This window comes from Megascapheus bottae, chromosome 12 (genome assembly GCF_031878675.1).
Source record: "Megascapheus bottae isolate mThoBot1 chromosome 12, mThoBot2.hap1, whole genome shotgun sequence".
In the NCBI taxonomy this organism is placed as follows: domain Eukaryota; kingdom Metazoa; phylum Chordata; class Mammalia; order Rodentia; family Geomyidae; genus Megascapheus; species Megascapheus bottae.
In genome coordinates, this window is record NC_143520.1 from 23667957 (window position 1) to 23678406 (window position 10450).

At 38.3% G+C, this 10450-nt stretch overlaps 1 pseudogene; it reads left to right on the top strand.

Annotated features, from left to right (window-relative positions):
- Positions 1 to 7103: 7103 nt before the first annotated feature.
- On the top strand, positions 7104 to 8643 carry LOC150056341 (tubulin beta chain pseudogene; annotated as a pseudogene).
- Positions 8644 to 10450: the final 1807 nt, after the last annotated feature.

Below are 10450 nucleotides of genomic sequence, written 5' to 3' on the forward strand. Positions count from 1 at the left end.
ACCTGGGTTCAATTCCTCAGTAACAAATACATAGAAAAAAAAAAGCCAGAAGTGGTGCTGTGGCTCAAGTGGTAAAGCTGTAACCTTGAGAAAGCCTATGGACAGTGCTCAGGCCCTGAGTTCAAGGCCCAGGACTGGCAAAAAAGGTATTTGTAGTTTTTACTAGCAATATACTAGTGTATATAAATTTATATACTTGTGTATTAAAAATGCTTAACTCTGTAAGTCCATGATGGCAATACCCAAATACTAGGTTGATCATTTGTTCAAATAATGTTGCAATAATTTGCAAAGAAAGTGTTAAACTGGATCTTGTGAGATGAGATGAGATGATTATTTAAGATTTGACACAAGCCTGGACATTACTGTGGGACTCAGTCCCCAAATCAAAGTTAAAAATGAGAGAGAGTATGTAAAGAAAAGAAATGTGAAAAGTTCTAAATATACCATTAAGGATGTCTAATAGGAGTAACATTATAGTTTTTTAAACATATACTTAATTGAGTGTGCTATTTTCAAAGATGCATAGTTACTATTCATTAGGTGAAGGATGAATTGTAGATTGATTCATAATTAATGAACACTATTTGATCACAGTTTAATTTTTGAATTAGAATATGTACAGCAAGGAAGGTGTCCTTCAAGAGACATCTTTAATCAGTACACAGAGCTCTTCATATAATTTTGGTCATATAAAATTTTTAGTTATACTGGAGCAAGCATAGGCATGGACTAATTAGATTCTAATCCTCCAGGAATGTATGATCTGAACTTACAACATCTGTAGCTCAGACAACTAAACTTTTATAAATAGAGGTTTACATGTTATATTTCTCAGTAACTATTGATAATTGATCCCCAGGTTGGTAAATAGTCCCATTAAGGCTAAGATGGAGCTAGATTTAACATAGTTTTGCTTCCACTGAAGCAAAGGCATTAAATCTCATCTCTAAGCTATAACTTTGGGGAGACATGTTCATGTAATCCAGAAATGGAATGTCTTCCATAACCAATGCTTTTTGAGGCTGACAAATTTCAACCAAATGAAGTCCTTGCATTCAATGATGTGCTCTTCTAAAACATTGAACAGTTGATCTTTATGATATTTTAATGTGCTGGGCTTGGAGGTACATATCCATGACCCCAGCTATGAGGAGTTAGAGAGAGAGGACTATCAGTTGGAGGCCAAACTGAGTAAAAATGCTTGTGAGATTTCATGTTAAAAGAGAAACTAGGCCTGGAATAGGGCTTAAGTGGTAGAATATATGCCTAGCAAGCTTAAAGCGCTAGGTCAAAACCATAACACAGACAAACAAAGAAAAGAAACAAAACAACAACAAAATCAAGGTGAGCACATTAGTACAATCTTACAGTCTCAGATACTTGGGAGGCAGAAGTAAATAGTTCTATTCAGATTGAAAATCCTGAACTGATTTACATTTCCTTTATGGCCAGAAATGTTGAGTGTTTACACTTATGCGGAATGTCCACTTTTATTTCTTCTGAGAAATCTCACTTTAGATCATTGACCCATTTATTAACTGAATTGTTGGTTCAATGAGAGTTTAATTTTCAAGTTTGTGTATGTTCTGGATATTAGACCATTATGTAATATATAGCCAGTAAAAATCTTCAGTTCCATAGACTGTCTTTTTAGTTTGTTGGCTATTTCTCTTCCATGAAGAAACATTTTTGCTTGATGCAATCCCGTTTATCAAGTCTTTAATTGATTTGTGATGCTTCTGCATTTTTAACACCTCTGGTCATAAAGGAAATAGAAATCTGAACAACCCTGAAATTTCTCTTCATTCCAGGTAGAATGACTATTATTAAGGAAATAAACAAGAACAGATGCTGATGAAGATGTAACCAAAATGGAGTCCCAATATACTGTTGGTAGGAATGTAAATCTGTTTAACCTCTCTGGAAAGCAGTATGGTGATTCCTTAGGACTTAATAATTCCACTCCTTGCATATACACAAAAGATTACAAAAACAGATTAAAGTAAAATCATCAGCAAAGCCATGTTTTTGCAGCAGTATTCACCAAGCCAAAGTATAGTCCAGATGCCCTTCAATGGGTGAATAGGTCAAGAAAATATATATATATATATATATATATATATATATATATAGTGGCAATTTACTCATCCATTAGAAATAATGATATTGTGTCATTTGTAAAGAAATGGAAACATCTAGAAAAAATATTTTGTGATTTAAGTGATGTAAATTGTACACAGAAAGATAAAATATGAATGGTTTTCCTCCTATGTGAAAGTTAGAATTAGCTTATAAATTTCTAAGTAAATATGTTGAAGAGTAGGCAAATGTAAACACATGTATTAAATGAAATATGGAACATTCAATTATAGTAGAGTATTCAAATATTCTAATTCCTTTGAAAGGAAGAATTAAAGTTCAACACTATGAAACAAATATTTGAAGGATGTGGGATGGTGACAAGGGAAGAGCTGTAGATGAATGAAGAGGAGAAAATGGATGGAGTGTAGTCAAGTATTCAAAGTATATCCTAATTTTTTTGTCAGTTTTGTGACTTTAACTCTGGGCTCGGGCATTCTCCTGAGCTCTTCAGCTCAAGGCTACCACCCTACCCTTGATCAACAGCACCACTTCTGGTTTTCTGGTGGTTAATTAGAGAAAAGAGTCTCTCAGACTTTAGTGCCCGGGCTGGCTTTGAGTCTTTATCCTCAGATCTCAGCCACCTTAGTAGCTAGAATTACAGGTGTGAGCCACCATGCCAGGAAAACATATTAATCTTTTGTTGTTGTTGTTGTTGTTGGGGCTTGAATTCTGGGCCTGGACGTTGTCCCTCAACTCTTCAGCTCAATGCTACTGATTTATCCCTTGAGCCACAAGCACTATTTTCTTTTTTTTTTTTTTTTTAAGTGAGGAAAGTGATGGTTTGGGAGAGATGGTTAAGAATGTTGGGAGGATTCGTCAGTATATATTGTGTTTATTAGCTGCTTTGTTAAATAGTAACTCCTGTGTACAATTACTTGAAGATAATAATGATAATGAAAAAGAAAGTCCCTAACTGCACTCATGAAAGCACAAAGGTCTGGGATGTGTATCAGATCGCAGAGTATTTGGTAGAGTGCTTGCCCAGCAACCATGAAGCCCTAATCAGATCCCTGAACCTACCTCATCTATCTATCTATCTATCTATCTATCTATCTATCTATCTATCTATCTATCTATCTGTATGTCTGTCTATCTTATCACTTTATTGTACTTCAGAACAAAAAACTATGTCTGTCGTGCAGTTGTAAATGTGTTACTTTGCACTAATTCAGTATGTTAAGCAATACACTGGGTATTCACTATGAGTAGATTCAGATTTAGTTTGTGTTGAAGTATATAATTACTAGATTAGATTGAAGTTACCTATACCAATGACCAAAATTTATATAAAGAGCAATTATTCAATGATCAATTTATTTTAAAAAAGTTCTAAAGTACAAAGTATCTATTTCCATTTCCTATTAAAATAGTAATTAGTTATTTTAGTGTTACTATCACCTACAAAGATGATTTTATGTAATGATAAACTAAATGACACATTAAGCCTTATTATTACTAAAGACATTTGGTAGCACAGATAACACATCAGAACCTCTCTAAAAGAAAAAAATACAGCTTTTAATTATAAAGTAGAATTCTATTTCCATGGCAATTATGTAATAATTACTTTAACCACTTGGCATTTAGCCTCTATGTGATAGCACCAAGAGTTGGCTTACCATCCTTTCATACTTTCGATGTTAAAGATTTGTAATGTAATTTCAATTTTGTTAATACCACCTTTTATTGGTTTTACAGTTTTAGGTTATGAAAAAAGCTGAATGAAGTGTCATCTAATTAAAATAAATCAGAGATACAAAAGTAGAGGTAAATACATCAAATTTGTAAGACTAGTAACTCCTTAATAAGTGAATTATTTCCATATTTACTGATAGCATAATACTTAAATAGAATATTCTAAATACTAGCAATAATAGAAGAACTATGAAGCATCATCAAAAACAGTCCAAAAGGGCTGGGAATGTGGCTTAGTGGTAGAGTGCTTGCCTAGCACACTTGAAGACCTGGGTTTGATTCCTTAGAACCACATAAACAGAAATAGCTGGAAGTAGTGCTGTGGCTCAAGTGGTAGAGTGCAACCCTTGAGCAAAAGATGTTCAGGGACAGTGCCTAGGACCTGAGTTCAAGCCCCAGGACTGGAAAAAAAAACACAAAGCCTATAATGACAACCAAAATTAAATTCTAGCAAACAAACTATACACACAGTAGTAAATTCAGGATAATGTCAGTGATTATACAAATATCAGGATATGTGCAAGAATGAGTAGAGAGATATCTTTTCTTTGTTGTTTTTTTAAAAGTACATTTAGCTTGCTGACATGAAATTTCATCTTAATCACTGGACTTCTTCATCTAACTTTTGAAAATGGAGATGTTCTATTATATACAAATTATTATAGAATTGGTGACATATTGATATTCAATCCTGGCTTATTCCATGAAATCCAAAAGTTCATTATGTCCCCCACCCAATGATTATTAGGTTGCTTATTAGGGTTAGGAACCATCTTCCAAAAAACATTGCACATTCATCAATCTAACAAATATCATCTCAATTCTTTAGCTAATATCCACTCTCTTACTTCAGAAATTTTTGTTTTTAGAAGGACAATAATTATTCAATAATTTAATTATGTAGAAAGTTTCCAAAGCACAATATAGCTGTTTTCACTTTCCTGTTTTCTCTCATCTTTGATCTTTTCTCTGACGTTTCTCATCTATCTATATGGTATCTAACTTCATCTTTTCAATGAATTTAGGATTTTCACAAAGCAGAAGGAAGGCCTGACTTATATTCATTTCCTTTCTTTGGTTTATAATATCAAAGGAAATCAGTGAATAATAACTCAATTAAATATACTGACACTAGAAGTGTAATTACATAGCACCGTTGTTGATATTTTTCTTCCTTTTCTTCTATTTTGTCCTAGACTGGGACTTGAATTCAGTATCTGATGCTTATTGCTCATTGGTAGGCAGCCTAGCACTTGAACCACACTTCCAAACCCCTATTTTTCTCCTTTTTCCATTAAGCAAATTCTAAACCTCAGTGAATGCTTTTCCAAAGAAAATATGTGGAGCCCAGGGCATTTATAGTTAGCTAATTCTCACATGCTGTGGATTTCAGTATGCCCCATTTATTGAATACACTTGTACAGACAGATTTCCTAACCTTATGACTAGAAATTCCTCTTTCTCTAGTTTCCCTTCCCTACAATGTGTAGGTTGCTTCAGGGTGTCTCTGGGAGCAGATCAGCAAGACACTTGATTTCTGAGGCTTTCTCTGTCCTGCTGCAGAGTGGGATTTGAAAGTCCTAAGACAAGAAAACAGAATGACATGTTCCACCCTTTCTCCTTTTCCAGATCCAGAACTAGTGTGATACACTTAGGGAATATCCCTCAATATGAACATTTGTCGCCCCTGTATGCACAAACTGAGATGTCAGAAGTGATGCTGTGATTCAAGTGGTAGAGTCCTAGCCTTGAGCACAAACTGGCTCAGGGACAGTGCCTAAGCCCTGAATTCAAGCCCCATAACCAACAGAGAGAGAGGGAGAGTGGGGGGAGGGAGGGGAGAAAGCAAGAGAAAAAGAGAGAGGGTGAGAGGGAGAAAAGTGGGGGGGAGAACAAGTTCTTAATTCTGCATCAGAAATTTCCACTTGGGCAAAAAATTAGTGATTAAGATTCTGAAACAACAATTAAATAGAAATCTCCAGCATAAAAAAATTTGATAAATCAAGTACAAAATTCAATGGCTAATACTCTAAGATCAGGTAGAGGGAAAAGATGAATAAATTGAAGATGAGGGTAGTGACACTGTGGCTCAAGTGGCAAAACCTTCACTGCTTCTTAAAGTCTGCTTGCTTCTAAAAATCTTAGCAGTGCCCCTCCACCTCCACCCCCCCCCCCAGAGTAGATTCTAGAATCTGTGGGATTTTTTTTTTTTTTACTGTTACACAACACCGCCCTCTTTAGGTGGGGTTGGAATCATTAACCATACATTAGGAGTACTAAAATTCTAGATTCAATTCATAGTATTCAAAAGAAAGATAGAAGATGAAGAGTAGTTTTTATGTGTATGTGAGATAAACCATAACACTATGTAAAACACAAAGTAATGGTTTTGATTGCATGTCTTTTCCAGGGTCTAATTTATACTTATAATTTCAACAATTGAAATATCTGTAGTGCTTTAAAGTATCTATAATTACTTCTTTTTCTAATGTCCAGAATGGAGTAAGATAGTCCATACTTCCAAATTCTAAATAAGGAATGCCTGTCTCCACTTATTGATCTCATGGTACAAAACTTATACATCTTCTGATACAACAAGTTAAGCAGAGAGGAATTACAATTCAAACCTAAGAGTCGGAATATATCTTACCACACTACATTTAATTTTTACATTATCCTTTCAAATCTACAAATGCAATGAGCAAATCAGGTAAAATTATGGAACCTAGGAAAATGAACAGATCCATCACCAAATACATAGAATAGATTTCTAAAAGTCCATAGACATCCAGCAATTGCATTACGGGGGAACTCAGTAGAAATGAAGAATTTCAGGCCTTCAATTCAACTAACTCAAACTTGCTGATTCAGAATTTATATTTTCACGTTGGGCATGGTGGTGGCAGGCCAGTAATCCCAGCACTTCGTATTCAGATGTACAAGGATCATAAGGCCTAGGCAACCTGAGATGCGTACTGGAAATCAGTCTACAAAGAAATGTTACCACCAGGGGCATGGAATGTGGCTTAGTGGTAGAGTACTTGTCTAGCATGCAGGAGGCCTTGGGTTTGCCACATAAACACAATAAGTAAAATTATTTTAAAAAAGAAATGCTACCACCAGTAACAAAAATAATTTACCTTTTTAGCACAATCTTAAATGCTTTGTTGAAGTTTGAAAAACCCTGAATTAGAAAATAAGACAGCCAGAATCTTCCTGCCGTCGCGTGCAGACCTCCCTGCTCCGGCTCCGGGGCACGTTCCATCCTTTCAGCCCACGAACCGCACAGGAAGGAAACAAACCAAAAAGCCTTTCACATTCTCTTGTCCCGCATATAACTTGAGGCGAGCAAAAAGAAAAATTAATTTTTAACCATGAGGGAAATCGTGCACATCCAGGCCGGTCAGTGTGGCAACCAGATCGGTGCTAAGTTCTGGGAGGTCATCAGCGATGAACACGGCATGGACCCCACCGGTACCTACCACGGGGACAGCCACCTGCAGTTGGACCGCATCTCTGTGTACTACAATGAAGCCACAGGTGGCAAATACGTTCCTCGCGCTATCTTGGTGGATCTAGAACCTGGCACCATGGACTCTGTGCGCTCAGGACCCTTTGGCCAGATCTTCAGACCAGACAACTTTGTTTTTGGTCAGTCTGGGGCAGGCAACAACTGGGCCAAGGGCCATTACACAGAGGGGGCTGAGCTGGTTGACTCAGTCCTTGATGTGGTGCGGAAGGAGGCGGAGAGCTGTGACTGCCTGCAAGGATTCCAGCTGACCCACTCTCTGGGTGGCGGCACAGGCTCTGGGATGGGCACCCTGCTCGTCAGCAAGATCCGTGAAGAGTATCCTGACCGCATCATGAACACCTTCAGTGTAGTACCCTCACCCAAAGTGTCTGACACTGTGGTTGAGCCCTAGAATGCCACCCTCTCTGTCCATCAGTTGGTAGAGAATACTTCTGAGACCTACTGCATCGATAACGAGGCCCTTTACGACATCTGCTTCCGCACCCTTAAGCTGACCACACCAACCTACGGGGACCTCAACCACCTCGTCTCTGCTACCATGAGCGGTGTCACCACCTGCCTCCGCTTCCCCGGCCAGCTCAGTGCTGACCTCCACAAGCTGGCAGTCAACATGGTGCCCTTCCCACGTCTCCACTTCTTCATGCCTGGCTTTGCCCCTCTCACCAGCCGTGGAAGCCAGCAGTATTGGGCCCTCACTGTGCCTGAACTCACCCAGCAGGTCTTCGATGCTAAGAACATGATGGCTGCCTGTGACCCCCGCCATGGCCGGTACCTCACTGTGGCTGCTGTCTCCCGTGGCCGCATGTCCATGAAGGAGGTAGATGAGCAGATGCTTAATGTGCAGAACAAGAATAGCAGCTACTTCGTGGAATGGATCCCCAACAATGTCAAGACAGCTGTCTGTGACATCCCAAGATGACTGCCTCAAGAAGGCAGTCACCTTCAATGGCAACAGCACAGCCATCCAGGAGCTCTTCAAGCGCGTCTCTGAGCAGTTTACTGCCATGTTCCGCAGAAAGGCTTTCCTCCACTGGTACACAGGTGAGGGCATGGACAAGATGGAGTTCACTGAAGCAGAAAGCAACATGAATGACCTCATCTCTGAGTACCAGCAGTACCAGGATGCCACTGCAGAAGAGGAAGAGGATTTCGGTGAGGAGGCTGAAGAGGAGGCCTAAGGAAGAGACACCCCCATCACCTTAGGCTTCTCAGTTCCCTCAGCCTTCTTCAGCTGCCCCTTTTCCTCTTCTTTCAGAATTTGTTTCTGCTGCCTCTGTGCCTGGCACACAGTAGGCGCTCAATAAATATTTGTTTGTTGAATGTCTCCTGTCTCTTTCCGCTCTAGAAAACCTAGATCTCTGCCCTTCTGGGTTGCCTTTTAATTTCCTTCTGATACCCACTTATCAACGTCTGTCTAGTTGATATTTCTGTTTTTAAAAATCTTAAGATGCTGAGTCTCATCCACATTTACCTAGAACCAACAACATGCTGAAATCATGGGCGATGGTCGGCATCCTGACCTCCAAGTAAGTTACAGGCTGAAGGGGTAGGGTAGAAGGTTGTCGGCTTCATTAGGAGGGTGGGGTGCAAGTTTCTAATCATTAAGAGGCACTGTCAGCTTTAGACATTAACAGTATTATTTCTAATTGTAGTGGCAGCTGTCTTGAGCTCTCATCTTTGGGGATAATATGCCTACTCTGTCAAGTGGGAATCCCTTCCAACTTTGCCTTCTGGTGTGCATTCCTTTCCTCTGATCAAAGAAAGGGAGGGGCCATCCCTGGTCTCCAGAATCATCCTGCCCCCACTTTTTCTTACCTTTTGAAAAGGGAAAATAATCCCTGACACAGCCATCTTTGGTCACTGCACTGGAGAGACAACCAGACACCATCTTTTTTGCAACAGCTTTTTGCTATTGGCTTTTTCCTCCTGCCCTTGGTTTTGTCCTATCCTGCACTTCAGATTTCCATTTTGTGTTGAACTTGCTGCTTTTTTTCATATTGAAAAATGACATTGCCCCAAAAGCCAAAAAAAAAAAATAAATGGGAATTGAAAAAAAAAAAAGAAAATAAGACAGCCTTTTAATACAGGCAACATCACTTGTTTGGTATTACAAAGCTAATTCAGCAGTGAATAGTTCAGGCACTTGTCTCAATATTAGAAAGTATTCTAGTCATCCATAAGAAACCATGGACAGAAATAATTAGTTTCCCATTACTTACACTTTATGTCAGAAAAAATGTTTATTAAATTTAAAACCTACAATCACCTAATTTTATACTAATGCTCATCTAATTTATCGACATGTTATTCCAATCTCCAAAGATCATAAATTAGATATAAAGTATAGCTGATTATTATTTGTTTAATATAGCCGTTATAAGTGATTTGTATGGAAGATTATACATCATACTTTGAGATCTCTGTTACTTCTCTCTTAAAATCAGAATCTGCACACATTACAAGGTCAACTGCATGCCAGGAAGGGTGGCTCGTGCCTGTAATTCTAGCTACTTGGGAGGCTAAGATCTGAGGATCACGGTTCAAAGCCAGTCCCCGAGACTTATCTCCAATTAACCACCAGAAAACCAGAAGTGGTGCTGTGGCTCAAGGAGTAGGATGGTAGCCTTGAGCTGATGAGCTCAGGGACAACACCCAGGCCCAGAGTTCAAGTCCCACAACGGACAAAAAAATAAAAGTCAACCACAAAGAAGTGAGGGTTGTATCTCTAAAGTCTAATGTCTAGCACAGTGTTTCCAAGACTCATCACATTTTTGCATCAAGTGAGAAAAATATATTTATATTTACCATATAAATATAATGTTAGAAATATATTTACAGCTTAAATATATTTATAATGTTGCTGATGGTTTGTGTAAACTCATTGTGCTTTGGTAAACTTTTAGTGACAAGTAGGTTCTACTACTAATAGAATTTTTGGAGTAACTCATAAATGTACCAGCACATGCAAAAACACATTCCTTTTAAAGTAAACAGTTCTGAGCACTGTGTCAACTTCAGGCTTAATATGGTTAAATATTCAGAAACATGCTTCTATAGAACTGTTTGTTCTGCCAAATG